At 46.5% G+C, this 18,959-nt stretch overlaps 1 long non-coding RNA gene and 3 other non-coding genes across 4 annotated transcripts; 2 read left to right on the top strand and 2 right to left on the bottom strand.

Moving 5' to 3' along the window:
• Nucleotides 1-7,557: 7,557 nt before the first annotated feature.
• Nucleotides 7,558-7,630, bottom strand: TRNAV-CAC (transfer RNA valine (anticodon CAC)). Its single transcript has one exon. It is a non-coding gene; the product is annotated as a tRNA-Val (tRNA).
• LOC108177600 (uncharacterized) lies at nucleotides 7,625-17,449 on the top strand. The gene is made up of 3 exons (XR_001794349.3): nucleotides 7,625-7,771; nucleotides 12,446-12,511; nucleotides 16,867-17,449. It is a non-coding gene; the product is annotated as an uncharacterized lncRNA (long non-coding RNA).
• TRNAE-UUC (transfer RNA glutamic acid (anticodon UUC)) lies at nucleotides 14,872-14,943 on the top strand. Its single transcript has one exon. It is a non-coding gene; the product is annotated as a tRNA-Glu (tRNA).
• Nucleotides 15,862-15,933, bottom strand: TRNAE-UUC (transfer RNA glutamic acid (anticodon UUC)). The gene has a single exon. It is a non-coding gene; the product is annotated as a tRNA-Glu (tRNA).
• Nucleotides 17,450-18,959: the final 1,510 nt, after the last annotated feature.

Genomic DNA, 18,959 nt, shown 5'->3' with positions numbered 1-18,959 from the left:
TAACAGGTAATATATAGATGTAAGAAAAACAAATTCGCATTAGAAAGCTTACGTTGGTCCCCCTTATCTTGGACTGGGGGTGGGATGGGGAGCTTCATTCCGAAACCCTCCGTAGGTGCTTGAAGGCTGGATCGTACTGGATTTTATATTTTATATATGTGTGTGTGTATATATATATATATATAGTTTTCTCCTATGTATACCTATGATAAAGCTTAACTGATGAATTAGGCGCAGTGAGGGATTAATGCCAATAACGAATAATAAAATAGAGCAATGTACAATATACTCTGTTATTTAAAGCTCGGGAGTTGTTTATCTCTGGAATTTTCTGTGTAACTGAAGAACCAAAGTGACTCCATTTTTAAACAATAAAAAAAGCAGCCTCTGTTTCCCATAGCAGACCCGGGTCCTTGTAAAAGCAGGCATTCAGGCATTCTGGAGATATCAAAGCTTACCAGGGACAGCTAGCTCGGTAGCCCAAGGACAGCACAGTAGAGATTGCTAAACAAAGTAACTCCCTGTGCCCAAAGCTCCCCTGCTGTAAGCCCCCGCTGTAACCCCCTGTGCCCGAAGCTTCCATAGTGTATGTAACTCTTTTCCTGCTGATGTAGCCCCTTTTTTCCTTTAAAAACTCTCCCAAACAAAGACCGGGGCCTCACTCCTTCCTCCGCTGTGCCGGTTGGTTGGATGGGGTCCCTGTCGCAGCTTGTACTCCCGAATAAACCTTGCTTTTGCAGTTCGGTGTGATCGACTCTCTGGGGGGTCTCTGCAGGGATCTAACGATCTGGGCACAACATATTTTTTGGTGCCCAACATAACATTTTCAGACCTCTGTTGACAAAGCTGCAGAAAGCAAAACTGTGGAGCAGGGAGGACTACTGTGCACCAGGGAAAGTCTCTTCACCCGACCCTGAGCTCCCCATTCCCCTACCGGAAGTAACCACTGTTGGGAGTTTCTTGTATGACTTTCATAAATCTGATCACCTATACATACATGTATGTATGTGCCTAAATGTTTCTCCTCCACTTTTCCTTGCCCAAATAACACATCCTGTGCACACTGTTCTGCACCTGAGTCTTTTCAGTTAACAGTGTATTTTGTTGAATCAATTCCAGACCAGGATGAGGGGCTGGCACTTAGCCCCTAAGGTAACAGGCTGACTAAGATCCCTGCATCCCACGTGCGAGTACCTGAATTGGATTCCTGGCTTTGCCTACTGACTCAGCTTCCTGCTAACCCAGACTCTGGTAGGCAGCAGGTGATGGTTCAAGTGGTTGGGTCTCTGCCACCGTTATGGGAAACATGGTTTGAGTTCCTGGTACCCCTTGCAGGCATCAGGGAGTGAAACCGTGAACAGGAGCTCATTCTGTGTCTCAACAGCAAAAAGACCAGAATGAGATGCAAATGCAGAGTGACTTAAAACGGGGCTTTAAATCACTTCAGTTTTGTCAGTGTAGGCAGAGGATCTAACTATGAGAATTAAAGATACAGTTCTGGCTTTTGCCATGCATTGATTGTTTCCAAAAAGGGGAAGTGTTTCTGGTAGTCTTACTGCAGTTGGGCGGGATGGTGATGCCTGAGTTTCCTGACAGCCAGATGGAGTTGGTATCCCTAACAGCCCATACTCTTGCCTGAAGGATCCAAACCCCCGTCAGATAACTGACTTGGGCACTGGCTTCCCTAAAAGTTCAGGCTGCTTTTCTAACAGTAAGAGATCCTTAGGTCTCCCTCAGTAGGAAGCAGCTGTGTGGACCAGTCCTTTCAGGACCATAGCGTGTATAACCAATCTATTAACTGAAAAAGCAGAGGCTGGTTGGAAAGAGAAGTGAAGTTGAAGTTTACTCAGCAAATCTAACTGAGGATTTCAACCTGGAAACAACAGGCTGTTCCACGAGCCCCAGCTCCAGATTTCATATTTTTTCTTACAGGGTGAGTCCATGTACTGAATCAGGGGTAAACAAATGGATTTATCATGCACGGCTAGCGATCACATTGAAAGTCAAAGAATACTTTATTAAAAATGGAAGTACATCAGGTAATAGTCAATAGGTTTGATTATGGACTCCCAGAAGGAGTACATTCCATTCCCATATGTGATGCTATCTACATTCAGGAAGAGGCAACCAATGGGGTCATTAGTCATTTTTCCTGTACTGGCCCTAAGATGTAAAGCTCACCGTCTTCCACCATGCAGATTTTCCTATGCCCATGGCTGAGGTTTCCTTGTTCCCACGTGGTTGTGGGTCAGTGACAAGGTCATGTTGCCTGGGAACCAGCTGCACGGAATCTTCACAGCACACACAGCATCCTGGCTGACTTAGGCATCCGCGGGTTTAGGTCCACAGATCCAAATATTTTCCTATTTCTTCCCTCCCCTCCTCTCTCCTCCCCCCCCCCTTCTTCTTCCTTTCATTCTTTCTTTGAAAGGCTGAGATACAGAGACAGAGAGAGAGCTTTGTCTGCTGGTCTATTCCCCAAATGACCACAACAGCCCAGGCTGGGCCAGGGCGAAGCCATGAGCCTAGAACTCCGTCTGGATCTCCTACTTGGGTGTCAGAGGCCCAAGGACTTGTTTCCCTGCTTTCCCAGGTACATTGACAGGGAGCTGGGTCAGAAGTGGAGCAGCCAGAACTCGAACCAGCACTCATATGGGCTGCCATTTTCCTTTTTCTTAGGAACTCCTTGTTGATTCTACCTTGACCACATCAAAGGCTCATTATATGAAGGTACTTCAAAAATTTTACTTAAAAAATGGAATTAAAATATAAGTTTGGGGTGGGTGCTGTGGCACAGAGGATTAAGCTGCTGCTTTGGGGTGCCAGCATCCCATATTGGAGTGCCTGGGATCCAATTCAGCCACTTCACTTCCAATCCAGCTTCCTGCTGATGTACCTGGGAGGCAGCAGACAACGGCCCAAGTACTTGGGTTCCTGGCACCCACATGGAAGGCCCAGATGGAATTCCTGTTTCCTGGCCTTGGCCAGCCCCAACCCCAGCTGTTGTGTGCATTTTGGGGAGTGAACTAATAGATTCTCTCTCTCTCTACTGATTTATCAGAAGGCCAGATAAAGAACTTTGGTGACACTGAAGTTTAGCATGAGTGACTGGTTTGCTGAGGTCTAGTTACAGGATGCCAGTCTAAAACAATGGTTCCTGATAAATTTTAATGAACACAGTACTAACTGATATTTGTCTTACAACTTTCATGGGAAGCCATAGTCTCATTTCCTCTCACAAACAAGGCCTGTCCCCTTGTCCCTGGCTTTCTCTCTTGTGTCCTACCAAAGATCAGACTTTGGGAAATTCTGGCCTGCCTGGGTGGTACAGTTCCATCACCCTGCTATTTCTTTGTACTCACCATGAGCTCCTGACACATTCTGACCAACAAGGATGGACAACTCTTCAGGGTCGTTCAAGAGCTCCGAGAAGTTGCCCCCTGCTTTTCCTCTCCCGCCACCCATGTTACTGGTGTCTGCTTAGAAAAGAGCTAGTGGTGTAGATAACCCAGGGGTGTGCAAGTGGTTTGTGTGAGTCAAGGGGGAGGGACAGGAATCAGCCACTTTGGGCTCAGGATGGAGCAGGAAGCAGGACTACTGGGGAAGCACGGATTCATTTTTCTCTCGTTCTGTGTCCTTCCTGAATCCTCAGAGGTTAGAACAATGCTTGGCCCCCAGTACACACTCAATCTATGATTAATAAAGAATGCTTGATGGCATTGTCAGAGCAGGGAGGGGGAGAAAGAAAAGCAAAATGGTTGAGTACCCACGATGGAATCATTTACAGCAGTTATAAACAAAGGACCAAGTGTGCACACAGCAACATGGTTGGACCTTTTGTGAGGACAAAGCAAATGAAAAAAATTACATGCAACATTAAGGAACCACTACACAGAAAAAAAAGAAACTATGCATTTTACAAGGTACACATACATTCAGGATAAATATGGAACACATTGGACAGGAGGCCGCCAGAATAGGGATAAAAGGAAACAATTAAGACCAAAACAAAGCAAGAGAGAGGACTTGCACCCACTCAAATGGACAGAAGGCTATGACTTGAGATTAACACCTAAAGATTATTTAACATAGAGAATATGATTTTGTTTCATGCAAAATGTTTTGAGGGGCCAGTGTTATGGCACAGTGGGTTAAGCTGCATCCTGCAACACTAATATCTATATGTGCGCAGGTTCACGTCCCAGCTGTTCCACTTCTGATCCAGCTCCCTGCTAATGCAATTGGGAAAGCCACAGAAGACGGTTCAAGTCCTTAGGCCCCTGGAAGAAGCTCCTGGCTCCTGGCTTTGGCCTGGCCCAGCCCAGGCTGTTGCAGCCATCTGGGGAGTGAACGAGTGGATGGAAAATGTCTTTCTGTCTCTCGCTCTCTGTAACTCTTTCAAATAAAACAAAATAAATCTTTAAAAAAATGAGTACCCAGAACAGGTTTCAAATATGTATTTTTTTTCTGAGAAGCAGAAAATTTTTCCACAGTTATTTTAAGGCATAAGTGACATAGGATGAACTGGATATCTTTAAAATGTACTAGTTTTGAAACTGAACCCCTTCCCTAAAGCCTTGGAGGTAGAGTTTGTCAGGTCACAGTCTCTCTTCTTCAATATGCAGTTCCCCTGTCTCTGCTACAGTGGTTATAATTCAACTCATTACTAAGGATTAACTCACTACAATAAGGGAGCAGGACAAGGGGCCTGCTGGCCCCACAAGACTCCAAATTGCAACTCAGAATCCCTGTATCGCCTCTGTGGCTAACATCCTATTTTGAGATGTTCTGCAGGAACCTCAGGCCCCAATCTAACCAAGTAGTAACCAATCCACTTGTTGGACTCAGACAGGTGGGCGCCCCCTTTGCCAACACAGTGATTTCAGAACACACTGGCCTGCTGTTACTGACTGATCCAAGGCACTGGGAACCAACAAGAGATCTGCACACCAGTTGCTCATGCACTGTTCAACCCAGCTCTAATCTGTAAGAGTTGCCACCTTTAACCCTTTGGAGAATCTGGGAATTAGTCCATCGTGGCCTGACAACTCCCTGCTCCACATTTTGCAAAATACACACTGCTTCCCCAGAGCCAGTGCCTGGCTTGCTGCACATCCAGTGGGCAGACCCAGTTTGGGCGGTTTTGTAACGATTCCTCTACAGGTTTGAGGGGTGTTCTTTAATAGTTGTGGGGGGATGTTTGGCCTAGTGGTTAAGATGCCTATGTCCCACATCAGTGGGCCTGGGTTCAATTTCCAGCTCCAGTTCCTGACCTTGGAAGGCATCAGTGAATGTTCAAGTGATTGAGTATCCACCAGCTGTGGGAACCCTAGGTTGAGTTCTTGGGTTCGACTTGTTCCAGCCCTGGCTGTTGTGAGCATTTAGAGAGTGAATCAGTGGACGGGAGTTTGGAGTTCTCCTTCTCTCTGTCTCTCAAGTGAATGAAAAAAAAAAATCTTTTAAATAAACGTACAGGTTTTGGCACCTGTGAAACCATCCCCACAGTCCAGTGCTGTCTGACTCACTAGGCATAGTAGGCATTGTTCATAGGGTTCCTAAGAATGTTTTATTTCAGGGGCCGGTGCTGTGGCGTGGTGGGTTAAGCTCTGCCTGCAGTGCTGGCATCCCATAAGGGCATCACTTTGAGTCCCGGCTGCTCCATTTCCGATCCAACTCTCTGTTATGACCTGGGAAAGCAGCAGACAACGGTCCAAGTGCTTGGGCCCCTTCATCCATGTGGGAGACCTGGAAGAAGCTCCTGGCTCTTGGCTTTGGATAGGCCCAGCTCCAGTCATTGCGAGCATTTGGGGAGTGAACGAGTGGATGGAAGACCTCTCTCTTCTTTCTCTCTCTGTAACTTTGTCCCTCAAATAAATAAATCTTTAAAAAGTGTTTTAATGTATTTTAAATTCCAAAGAAGTAAATGAAATTTTATATCAAATATTTTATATAATGAGATTTCTTTACACTATGCAGCTATAAAATACTTTTTATATTAATATGTTAAATATTTTAATATTAAGATTTTTACAAAGGAAGCGGTCCACAAAAGTAAAAGTGTTCAGGGCCAATGAAAGTCATCACACAGCCCTGCCATAATTAAGATAATGAACATATCCATTGCCATTTTCCTCATTTCTTTGTGTGTCTGTCTAACCACTACCCCTTGCCCAGCCTCCTCCCCCATTCTCAGGCAAGCATCGATCTTTCTTCTGTCACTGTAAACTGGTGGTCATTTTCTAGCATTTATACTAAGGTACTTCAAAAAGTTCATGGAAAATGAAATTAAGAGATATTTACTTTGGTGCAAAAATTTTTCAGATTGGGAGATTTTCAAAAAGCTCATGGAACATGGATATTATGAAAAAAATGCATTGTTTTCAAAAGTTTTTGCACCAGAATAAGCTTATCAGCGCAGGTGCGGCACAGTGGGTTGGGATGCCCCCAGCCCAGTTTGGAGCACCTGGAATTGAGTCCCACCTCTGCTTCCAATCCAGCTTCCTGTTCATGTGCATCCCGTGAGGTAAGCAGATAGTGACTCAAGCTTTCCTAACGGGAAGCTCCGATGGAGTCCTGGCTCCTGGCTTTGGCCTGGACCTACCCTGGCTATTGCTGGCCTTTGGAGAGTGAACTAGTAGTTGGAATATCTCTCTTGTAATTCCGTCTTCCACAAAGCCTTTGAAGTATATTGGTATAAATGGAGTCATCCAGCACTATCCTAATTGAGCTTCTTTTACTTGGCATAATTACTTTGAGATTTGTATTACTCTATCAGTGTTTCCTTCCTTTCATTCTTGTATTTGCTGAGTAATAGTCCATTGTGTGACTTTATCTTGCACCTGTTTGTTGACATTTGCGTTGTTTCCAGTTCTTGGCTATTACATATAGCGCTGCTATGAGTATCTCGTGAACCGCCTTTGAGTGGGCATACGCTCTGGTTTCTCTGGTTCATACACAGGAATGGAATGACCGGGTCATATTGCAGTAGTTTAGCTTTTTAAACAGACTGCTGAACTGTTCCAAAGTGGATGTACCATTTTCCGTTCCTACCAGCAGAAGTGCTTGAGTGTTCTAGTCCCTCCACATCCTTGCCAATTTGGAATGGTCAGTCTTGAAGTTTTAGACTTTCTAATATGGGCATAGTACTCTCACTGCATTGTTAATTCGTATTTCCCATCGCAGTCCCAGAAGAAACCGGAGCCTGGGCAGCATCTGAAAAAGGGACTGGTCGTTCAGGACTCGGCTCTGAACCGGAACTTGGTCCTCAGGGGCCTGAGTGGGAACCGTAGCTCAGGTACCTACTGATCACCTCTCACTGCTCCGGAGGAACCAAGTGACCTAGGGTCATCTCCGTCGCCGCTAGGGGGCGCACTGACCAGTCGCTTGCCCTGAGCCCGCTGGCCAGGACCGGCCGGTCAGCTCCAGGTGCGCCTATCCCCTTCCACTACTTCTAGGACCCGGATGCCCAGGATCTCACTGCAATCTAAGTGAATTCTAAAGGGATTATTCTAGCGGAACCAGAAGGAAACAAGAAAAATGAAAAAGTGATACCTTAGCTGTTTCCGCCCGGTTTCGAACCGGGGACCTTTCGCGTGTGAGGCGAACGTGATAACCACTACACTACGGAAACCCGCTGGAGGACAGCCCTTCGCGAACAACCCTTGAAGCATAGCGGTTCCTCACCGTGTTCCCTGATCTGGAAGAAAGTCCCCGCTGGGCTTGCCACAGCTCTAGTCTCACCATCGCCCCGGGAAGCAGCCAGCAAGCCCAGGTCAGGCCGGGGGTGCTGCGCGCGCACACCTGGTGATTCCGATGGTGCCCCTTCAGGAACCTTCCACATGTACGGCTCTAGCGCGACCCCGAGGCCGTGGGCCAGGGCCCAGGCTTCCGTGGAGCCCTTGGTGACGTTTTCGGGACCCTCTGGTTCCCGAAGGAACGCTCGGCCGGCCGGGCTCAGCCCCTGGCGGGCACTTGAGCGCCTGCGCCCCGCCGCGGGGACTGCGGGTGGGAAGGGACCTCGGAGCCCGCCGTGGGCGGAAGGGGAGCCGGCTCGTATTTAGACAGAATAAAAGCATTCTGGTTTGTCCAGCCCTTCACTTAGAAGGCACGCACACTCTCGCGGTTCGTTTTTGTAACTCTGCTGCGAGGAAAGCATTCAAGCCTGTTGTAAAGAGGCTGAAACGGAAGTGACTCGCCTAGGACGCAACAGCCGCGTTTACCCTGGAAGCGGCTGCGCCCTCAGCTCAGGTCTCTGGATTGCACCTTACTGTCCCAGGAGGCCAGTGAAGAGCAGAGGACGGAGAGTTGGACTGGAGCGATTGGGGCTGTCTCTGTAGAGGGGAGGCAGAACCCCCAAATATGTTGTGTGATATTTGAGGGCAAACGGTGTCATCTTCTCCACCTGTTGGGGATGCAATGTGAGGCGGTAGGGGGTGCAGGCAGTCGGGGTGGGGGGCGTGTGAGAAAGGCATTAGGAAGTCAAGAAGAGAGGGGTGCGGGACTCGCGGGCTGTTCAGCGAACGGATGTCGGGGTGTGGGGGATGGCAGACTGCTCTAGGCGCGCTCAGCTGGCAAGAGCCGAGAGGAGGAAGCTGGGTGTGGGATGTACAAACAAAGGCCCGTGGATGTGATAGTGTAAAGAACTTCAGGGAGTAGCTGACCGTGGGCTGATCCTGTGTAGAACGTGAAGAGACGCAGGCAGGTCTAACGGACTGAAAGCTAGGCAATAGCAGAGATGTCATAGGTTTGAGGAGACAAGGATCAGAAAAAGAGATGGAGGAACTATGTTACCAGTCCCTCTCTTAGGGTTGCCTCTACGATGCCTCCCATGGCCACACCTGAAATCAATATTTTGGCAAAGCCAGCAGGAAGATATCCAACAAGGCTGAGGCCCACTGTGTCCCCAGGACGACCTGTAGCGTATTATAATAAAATCACCATGGCTGACGTGCCTACTTCCATCATGCACCTGATGCCGTGACACTGCAATGACTTTTGCCTTAAAAGGGCAGTCATCAAATTCCTGGAAACTCTGCTCTTATTTGGAAAACTAAACCCAAAGCACCAGTTCACATTTAAAACGATGACCCTGAACTCCACGGGTTCGGTTCCTTCTAGAGTGTGCCAGCACGCCCTCTGAGTTACTTTCACTTTGCTAATAAATCTTAACTCCTCTTGCTAACCCTTAGCTGTGTCTTGTTCTCTGCTTCTTTCATGCATCAGAGCCAGGAACCTGGATCCCTTGACCCCCACAACAGAGAGCTTATCTATTTAAGGCACTATAAGAGGAAATTCATTTTAATTGGCTAAATAATAAAGAGAAAAGGTTACCTCACAGTCCTGGGTAGATCTGGCCTTCAAACAAGTCGTTACACAGGCTTAGCACCTTTTTGGTGTTTCTTGGTCCTTCCTTGATGTGGATGCCATTCTCAAGCAGACTATCCACTCGTGTTCTCAAAATGCCTGCCTTGAGTCACTTGGGCTACAAGTGTGCTCTGTTCCCATCTTGCAGGAAAAGTGTTTATCTCTTGCAGAACTCATTATTGGCCAGCGATTGTGCTATGTATGAAAAAGGATGAAATAGGCTTCGTTTAAGCCAGTTACTCCTGAAGTTTGGGATAAGATTAACCCAACTTGAACTCTTTGGCTAACAAATTCCCTAAGAAGGGAAAAGGAAGTGGGGATGCTTTGTGACAACCAGCCAACCTTCTTTCCAGAGGTGAGACCACAGTGAAACAGAGGATGAGGAAGAATTGCATGTGCTTTTAGAAACTGGGATAGATTTCTTTCTTTTTTTTTTTTTTAAGTTTTTTTATTTAGTTATTTGAGAGGAAGAGTTACAGACAGTGAGAGGTAGAGACAGAGAGAGATCTTCCATCCGTTGGTTTACTCCCCAGATGGCCACAATGTCCGGAGCTGTGCTTATCTGAAGCCAGGAGCCAGGTGCTTCTTCCCGGTCTCCCATGTGGGTGCAGGGGCCCCAGGAGTTGGGTCATCCTCTACTGCCATAGCAGAGAGCTTCTACTGCCATAGCAGAGAGCTGGATTGGAAATGGAGCAGCCGGGACTTGAACTGGCATCCATATGGCCCCTATCTTCCTTTTTTTTTAAAAAAAAAAAAAAAAAAAAAAAAAAAGGATTTATTTATTTACTTATTTGAAAGTCAGAGTTACACAGAGAGAGAATAAGAGGCAGAGAGAGAGAGAGAGGTCTTCCATCTGCTGGTTCACTCCCTAATTGGCCACAACAGCTGGAACTGCGCCGATCTGAAGCCAGGAGCCAGGAGCCAGGAGCTTCTTCCAGGTCTCCCATCTTCTACTGCTTTCCCAGGCCATAGCAGAGAGCTGGATGGGAAGTGGAGCAGCCGGGACTTGAACCGGTGTCCATATGGAATGCCGGCACTTCCAGAGGAAGGTAGGGGGGCTGGCACTGTGGCGCAGCGGGTTAATGCCGACCCCTCTACCTTCCGTTCTGAAATTAACTTTTATTCTTCTAGATTTCACTCCCTTAATTTGGTACCATCCAGCCTTTCAAAGCAACACATTGTTTTGGTTAGCTGCATAGAATATGAAGCAGAATCAATAAATTATTAGCACCAATAAGAGTTCAACAAAGTTATTGGCTACAATATCAACATATAAAAATTAATGGTTTTCTATCTCATCACCAGTAAGCACCTAGAAAATATAAAAGGAAACATCATTCACAGAATCATTAAGTACCATAGAACAAACCACACAACAAATGCACCTTATTTTTGTATGGAGCGCAATTTTAGATTATCGAAAAATAAAAAGAACTAGCTCAGTGAAGAGATTTACCTTATTCATAACTGAGGTGACAGTATTGTGAAGATGCTAATTTCTTCCAAATTACCTACACAATCCATGAAATAGCAGCGCTCCAACAGGGCGGCTGTGTCCCTGAACTGTAAACTTTACGTGAATGCATCAGTCCATGGAAAATCAAGGAAATGTTGCCACAGGAAAATAAGAGATATTAAAATATATGAAAATACAACAGAGGGTGGGCACTGTGGCACAGTGGGTTAAGCAGCCAGGATGTTTTTGGGATCACTTTGCTTCCTTAAATCTTCAGTTTGATTATACAGGAGTTAGCATGATTTGCTCTATTTTGATTTGGTTTGGTCTCTTGGGGCCTAGTGCAGCAGCTCAGTCCCAAACAATGGTCTCCCATGATTTTTGGTTAACAAATCCTTACCAACAAAGGGCAAGGGACAAGTGAACTCTTCAGAAGCTAAGTGCTAAAAGAGGTAGTGGTGGCTGTGAACCAGGATACTGTACACCTTGCTGAAAAACGACTAGGAAAATGTAATTGGAAACTCCCAAATTCATTAAAATTAAGGGACTTTTAGGCTTTTCTGTCCTATTGGCCCTCTCCACTACTGTGGTCTCTGACCCCTGTTTTGTGAAGCCACAAATTTTGCTGTGTGTCCATGACCCTTTGAGGTGTTGTCTGGGGGCAGTCTTGCTACATAACAGTCAATCTCCGAAACCAGGATGCATCAGCTACAGCTGTTTGGACAACTGCTAAAAGGTCTGTCAACTTCATTTCCTTCTAATAGGAGGATTGTATTCAAGCCACTTGAAAGATTTGTTTCAGGGGCATGTGTTTGGCCTGGCAGTTAAGATGCCTGCGTCCCATGTCCGAGTGCCTGCTTCATCAGCTACCTCTGCCTCCTAACTGTAGCTTCCTGTTAATGCAGACCCTGGGAAGCACTGGTGAGGGCCCAAATAACTAGGCTTCTGCCACCTATGTTAGAGACCTGGATTGAGCTCTGAAGGCTGAAAATGTCCAGAGTAATTCTAAAGCACCCCTCAAGGGGCTGGGCTCACCTCCATTGAGAATCCTCGATTGGCCCTTTTGTTTAAATTTCCCCCTGATTGATGCAAGTGTTAAGCCATATGTCAGGGATCTTCTAAATCTAGAAAGGGTAGAACAGTGGAGGTGCAGTAATAGTGATGAAACTTGCCCCACTTTGATATCAGTAAACTGGTTGAAATTATGGAGTTGTAGGCAGTTTGTAGGAGATTTACCTTTCCACTTGTGACTGTCACCAGGTCTTTAAGATGCCTCATTAGGGAAGTCTGGGGCCCTTGAATATCCTTGCTGGGCTCACAAAATCAGGGATGTCCTACTTACTCCCTTTGGATTTTTTTCTAAAGTAGTGATAAGAACACTTATCCAGATGGTAACAGATTGGTTAACTTTATTTGTAGTCTAGGAAATAAAATGAATAAACAAAAATGATGTGGATAAGGAATGAAATCCAATCTCTCCGGACAGATGGGAACATTCACCACCATGCTAAAAAGAAAGGAGATGGGGCTTTAAATCTCAAATAGGCACCTCCTTCAATGGCCTACTTCTACCCTGGGCCCAGCTAGGCACAAGGCATTGACTACTTTTATCCCATTTGCTCCCAGGCTACACCACGTGCTCCTGGCCTCCTGCAGCAGTATGAGAGTGGAAAACCAGCCTAGGAGTGGCAGGTAGGCTGCAGAAATGTTGGAAACATTGTTGACTGTCCACTCCCACCTTCTGCCCTACAAAACCACCTGTGCCCCACACCAAGGTTCTGGCGGGTGGGATTCTAGCCACAGTTTCCCCCTCCTCCCACCAGTGGGAGGAAGTTGGGTGGCAGCAGCTGAGACGTGTTAGGCTGTGACCCCCAGGAGTGGGGGCAGCCAGAGCCCAGGAGGATTATTAGCCTTTCATGTTCTAGCCAGGTGCCTTCTCTGCTCTGACGCCAGTGTGCGGAAGGCAGGGAGTAAGATGCAAAGAATTGACAGGCACAAATAAAAACGCAGCCAGTGGGATACAGGGCCCAGCTTAACTCCAGGCTGCAAGGCGGGGCCTGGTGCTGTTTGAGCCCCAGCACCATGGACGGTATTGAGGGCCACAACATCAAGAGCTTAGTGCTGGGAAGGAAGAAGAATATACAGTAAAAGCAAGACACGAGCTTTGGCTGGGAAGTTTGAGAAAGAAACCTTAACCTCATGGTTCTCATGTATACCAGCAAATTCATCTTCTGGCACCGAGATCACCTGTATCATTGTGGGACCCGATGGAAAATGAAGATGTAGTCACTTTGATACAAACAAGAGAAGTGTTGTTAAAGCAGAGAAGGTTTTTCCTTCCTTCCTTCCTTCCTTCCTTCCTTCCTTCCTTCCTTCCTTCCTTCCTTCCTTCCTTCCTTCCTAGTTGTCTCTCAATTTGCTGCTTAATGTCATTCAATGAAAAGAAAAATTAAGAATCTAAATATTAGCATAGTTTTTACCCATTGTTTCTATTGTATGCATTATTCTGCTTTTTATTACTATGAAGAAATACCCAAGGCAGCCTAACTTCATAAAGAAAATAAACTTGTTTGTTTCATGGTTCTCGAGGTGCAAAGGCTAGGCGCCTCATCTGACAATGGCCTGCTTGCTGTAGTGTGTAGTGCCACAAGGCAAGAGAAATGGAGTGTGCGTATCTCTCTGTGGTGTCTCTCCTTGTAAAGCTACCAGGACCCAAGGCCCTAATCCAACCTCAATCACTTTCCCAAGACCTGGTCTCTAAACACCATGGGCAGATTAATTTCCTCTTACTACAAATTACAAAGGCTTTGGGGAATAAACTCCCCATGAGTTTGGGGAAGGGGTGTGGATGGGTGAGGGGTGCAAATCCTATTCAAACTATAGCATTGTGCAATTCCTGTTTCAGATGCTGATCAAGTGCTCACTATTGCCCATTTCTTCTCCTGTGCCTTGTCTTGGTCTAACTTGGGCTTCTCTTGCCCAGGCCTGTGAACTTTGAACTTTGCCCAGGCCTTTGAACTTGGACCTGCCTCTGTGCCTGCACCAAGAGCTAAAATGCAGAACATGCACCCCTTACCAGTGTATCACGAGAACTTGCTGAGCAGATGAAACACATTTCCTGGGAAACTGCCCCAACCATGCTCTCTGTTCCTTCCAAGTGGCTTGCCCCACTTCTCCTTAAAAGTGTCTGCTAAGCCCTGCTGATCCTCCCCTCCCCCCCATCACAGAAATGTTCTTTTCTATTTGATGCTGAGACTCTTGGTGGATTTCTGAGATCAGAGCATTCCACCGACTCGAAACAGTCTTTTTGAAAAGTCCCTGCTGACTTAAGTCCGGATTTGCGTAAGTCCGTCTCAGCTGTAACTCATGTACAGAATCATCAAAAGTGCGCCATTCCTGTTTCGTGGCGCTCTCTGCCCTTGGCAGAACAGTGGAAACGCGGCACAAGCTGAGCTCAGCTGTTTGTATGTCCCTTCTCGATACACACATTCTGTCGTGCCCTTCTACCTCGGCCTGCTGATGCGTGGGGAAGAAGGACAAGGAACCATGGTTGCTCTGTCTCCCTTCCTTGACTGGCACCATTCGCATCACAAATAGAGGCTAACAGAGAAAGTACTAAGACAAAGGCCATGATAGGATTCTTCGGTCCCTCGTGTTTCTTAGAACACTTGCTCGCTTCTTGCCTTTGAAGCAAACTCTGGTTTCTGTTCAGCTTATTCAGCCACAGAAGCCGGTGCTCACCCTCCAGTCACTGTGACTCTCTCTTAAGTCCCATTGCACGGCGCATCTGCCCTGAGTTCTGGGCTCATCAGGCATCACACACGCATTACATACAGGTGGATGACAAGGACAGCAGACAAGAATATTGCTTCTCTGATCACGCACAGGCATCAGACTGTGCTGACAAAGCATACACTCAAAGATAAACATTTAAACTGGTAAGAACATTTTTCAGAGCCTCTAAAGAGATTCTAACATATGCTTGGAGTGGTTAAAGCAACTGTTGTAAGATCATTTTCCAGAATATGCTGTCTATGGCACTCAGACGTGTCTCCCTGGTGGTCTAGTGGCTAGGATTCGGCGCTTTCACCGCCGCGGCCCGGGTTCGATTCCCGGTCAGGGAAGCTGCCTTACTCATTTTCCACAGTGGCTGCAGCTCTTCAGTTTTGGCCAAGGCTCAGCCGTATGCACTCCACAAGTCACCACTGAGGTCCCCCGCTGAACTACAGCAGATTCCAGGGAACGGGAAACCTGTATGGAATTAAAGATTTCTCCATGCAGTTTCATACTCTCTTGCTCACTCTGAAGAGAATTACTGATTTTTTAAAAATAAATTATTACAAGTAATTATTGCATGAAACAAATGAATTATTTCAAATGACTTCTACCTGTAGAAAGGTTTGATTGGCATAGGCCCACTTTTAACTCACGTCATTTTCGCCCACTCTTTGCAACACTAAGATCATTACAGTAATTGAAGAGATGTAGACTGGTAATTTGACCAGACCCATAGCTGTTTTCACTGGTAGTTGCAGCCAGTTGTCCCAAATGTCCTGATTATGGAGTCCAATCGATCCATTATATTTACTTACACGTTTCAAGCATGGAAAACCACTCTGAATCCATTTGGTCTTTTGTAAAAATGGGAACTCACTTCAATACAATAATGAACCAATTCCCTTTATCTGTAAGATGAACTATAAAATAGATTAAGTGATCTTCTTACAAGGACAAACATTCCATGGCCCCCTGTGACCTTTCCCTGGGATTCCCCAAACCGACCTCAGGATCACCTGGCTCAAGTCTGAAATGCGTGTGGACTTTGCTGCCCTGAACTGAAGCTCAGGGAGCCTTCACTCAGGCAGCCTCACAGTGAGAAACAGGTAACGCCTTGGCGAGAAAACGGTGCCTTCTCTGAACTCGTCAGTAGGGGGCGTCAGAGGTAGAGTAGAATCTTGGCTAAAACTGAAGTGCCTCCAGGCACTGCAGGAAAAAAAAAAAAAAAAAAAAAAAAAAAAAAAAAAAAACCCTCTAAAAATAACTTCCCTGACCGGGAATCGAACCCGGGCCGCGGCGGTGAAAGCGCCGAATCCTAGCCACTAGACCACCAGGGAATGGTAGGTAACAGATGTAGGCAACATGTTCTGGAAAAGATGATGGGGATGGTTCAAGCCTGTTTTAGAAACTTCCGGCCTGGCCGAGGAGTACTTTGAATTGGTACAGGTGGTGCTAGGTGGTGCAGGTGGTGCAGGACTGTGCCACGGGTAGGGGTGGCAGGAAGCCTTAGTGGCAGAAAAGTTGGAGGGAGCCAATGAAGCCAGATGTGAAGACAATCTGTCCTGCACCAGTTTTGTTACTGATCTCCTCTGACCCCTGGCATTTCTCAAACTTGCCCTCCCTCCCTCCCTCCCTTTTCTCTCTCCTGTTCTTCATTCCTGGAATCTGTGTGCCGCTACCACTTCCACCGTGTCCCTAGAGTTGACTGAAGACAATGGGTCCCTCCTTTGCCCCCTTCCCACCCCCAGCAGTTCTAAGTATGCCCCTCCCTAGTGTAGAGGCACGAGCATCAGGGCCCAGAGGACATGCAACCTGGAGCTGCAGCCCTCTTCCAAGCCATGCTCTGTTCTGGGGGCCCTGAGCAGGACCTGCCCAGATGCCTGCAGCCTGCAGATGGCTCTCCCCAGCATCACTATTGCTGGAGGTGGAGCCGGCCTCCAGTGTGTGCAGGGGAGCATGGCTGTTGGCAAGGGTTTGGACAGAACTTCGACCAAGCGGGTGCCCATCCACCTGCACAAGACCCTTCTTGGTGCGGGAGGGAGCCAGAGTGGAGTGAAGAGACTCGCTCTGTACCACCATGCTCGGGCACAGAGTGTGAGGAGTCTTATAATTCTACACGCACACCTGGCCTCACGAGTCCTTACGAGGGTATTTTCATCAAGGTGGGAGGAAAGATATGATTTTTGTTGACTGTTTTTGCTGAAATGCTAAGTTTAAAATATATTCAGACGTCTTATATGTGGGCCTCCATCTGTGTTCTTCCCACAAAGACCAGTGCACACCTCCTCGGACCTGCGGGCCCAGCCTTGGATCTGACTTGGAGAATCCTCACGACTATTAGATCCGAGGTCACTGTCTCCCACACTAGGATCTTCTCCACTCCTCAGCCAGGAACCTTCCCAGGAGTTCCAGCCCTGGTGAGTCACAGCACCCTTGGAAGAATATGCTCATAACCTTTCCCTACCCATGACACCTGTTAAATCTGCAGTCTTTTTGTTGTGCCTGAGTGAGTGCAAACACAGGAGCACCACACACTGGTAAAATCTGACAATCCTTTATGGCTGGAGGGGAGAGCGACCCCAAAGCTCAAAGCAACAGGGTTTATAACCACTAAGAGGGGAGGGTATACACGATTGCTAGGGTCAAGCTGACCTAAAGTGTATGCAAAACTACTTCCAATTACAATCTTGACATTAGTCCAGGTACTGACCCAAATCATATGTGGGAGGGACATAGGCCAATTACAATCTTGACATTACTCCAGTGCAGCCTGTTTTAAGCTTGAGCAATCATGTTAGGGGATTTTTATGTTTTGCCAAGCAGAATTGGTATTGTCCTAGTTTTAGACCATAGTTAATTTCAGACCATAGTCTCACAGTGGGGGTTGTGCTTTCTCAAGTTGGAGTCTTGAGTGCTCTAAAATGGAGTCCCTCTTGTCAATCAGAGTCACTTCACCTTGTGTTTTGACCTTGACAGCTTCCCCTCCGTGAGCCACTGCCAAATCCCGAGAGGAGGATTCTGCAGTTCAAGTACCCCATGAGGTTTGAAGGGGTGTGCATTTTCCCAATTAGAAAATACCATAAAACTACTTTGGTTTCCTTTAATCCCAAGAACCCTCAGATTCCCTGAAAGAAAGAACTTGTAAAGTTTTGCACTGGGTGAATGTTCTAATAGAGTTCTCCAGAGAAACAACCAATACATGGATGGAGCTGATAGATAGATATAGAAAGGTGGATGGATAGATATACAGATAGATGCATGGATAGGTACATAGACAGATAGTTGATAAGATATCAGCTCCCAGGATTATGGAGGCCAACAGTCCCAAGATCACAGGGTGAGTTCACAAACTGCCTCTACTCTGTTAGAGTTTGGACAGGATTTGGTTCCTCAAACTCAGGTTTAACCCCCCAAAATCTAATGTTAACAGTTAATGGGTTAATGTTAATTGTTGATGGATTAGAGTAGAGGCTTGATCCAGTTATGATGTCTGAAAGGGGGGAAGCAGTTGGGAAGCAGTTGGATTGCACTGGAGTGCTAGGGTGGGCCCTGTGGTCGAATCACGATGGAATGTTATGGAGACTACATAGAATCATAGAAGGTAAATAAACAGCATGCTCCTATATCTCTCTGCTTCCTGACTCGCCTCTGACCGTTCATCTGCCATCCTCCAGCTTCGCCAGATGTCCACACCAATGGGGGTCCCCAATCTTGAACTATGAAAATCCAAAGCAGGGTGAGAGTTTGGCACAGTGGTTAAGACACTGCTTGGGACGCCCACATCCCACTTGGAGTGCCTGAATTTGAGTTACAACTCTATTTCCAATCAAGAATTCCTGCTAATGTGAACCTTGGGAGGCAGCAGGTGATGGCCTTAGTACTTGGGTCCTTGCCATTCACACGGGAGACCTGGATTGGATTCTGGATTCTTGACTTCAGCCTGACCCAGCCCTAATTATTGTGGGAGTGAACCAGTGGATGGAAAATCTCCTCTGTCTTTTTGCCTTTCAAATAAAAGTGAATAAATAATTAAAAGTTTTTAAGAAGGAATAAAACTGTAGGATGAAATAAACATTCTTCCCTCCTAATGTGCTCCTGTGAGATATTTTAGTTAAAGTAACAAAAAGCTGACTAATACACACCCCAGTAGAGCCCCTTCACTATTCTAGACACACATATTTTCCCATTATCAGTATCTAAATTGTAATGGCCTTGGCTATAAACAGCATAAGTAAACTCTATCAAATGAGCAGAAAAGGAACTAATCAAGAGGTTATTGGGTAAGTCACAGATTACTGAGCACTAGATGCAGATAAAAGGATTATCAAGGGGGAAGTGTCAGGGCTCAGAACATGGTATCCCC

This window comes from Oryctolagus cuniculus, chromosome 7, assembly GCF_964237555.1.
Source record: "Oryctolagus cuniculus chromosome 7, mOryCun1.1, whole genome shotgun sequence".
Lineage (NCBI taxonomy): Eukaryota > Metazoa > Chordata > Mammalia > Lagomorpha > Leporidae > Oryctolagus > Oryctolagus cuniculus.
The sequence above is the reverse complement of the archived record's forward strand: the minus strand, read 5'-3'. Positions and strand labels throughout refer to the sequence as shown.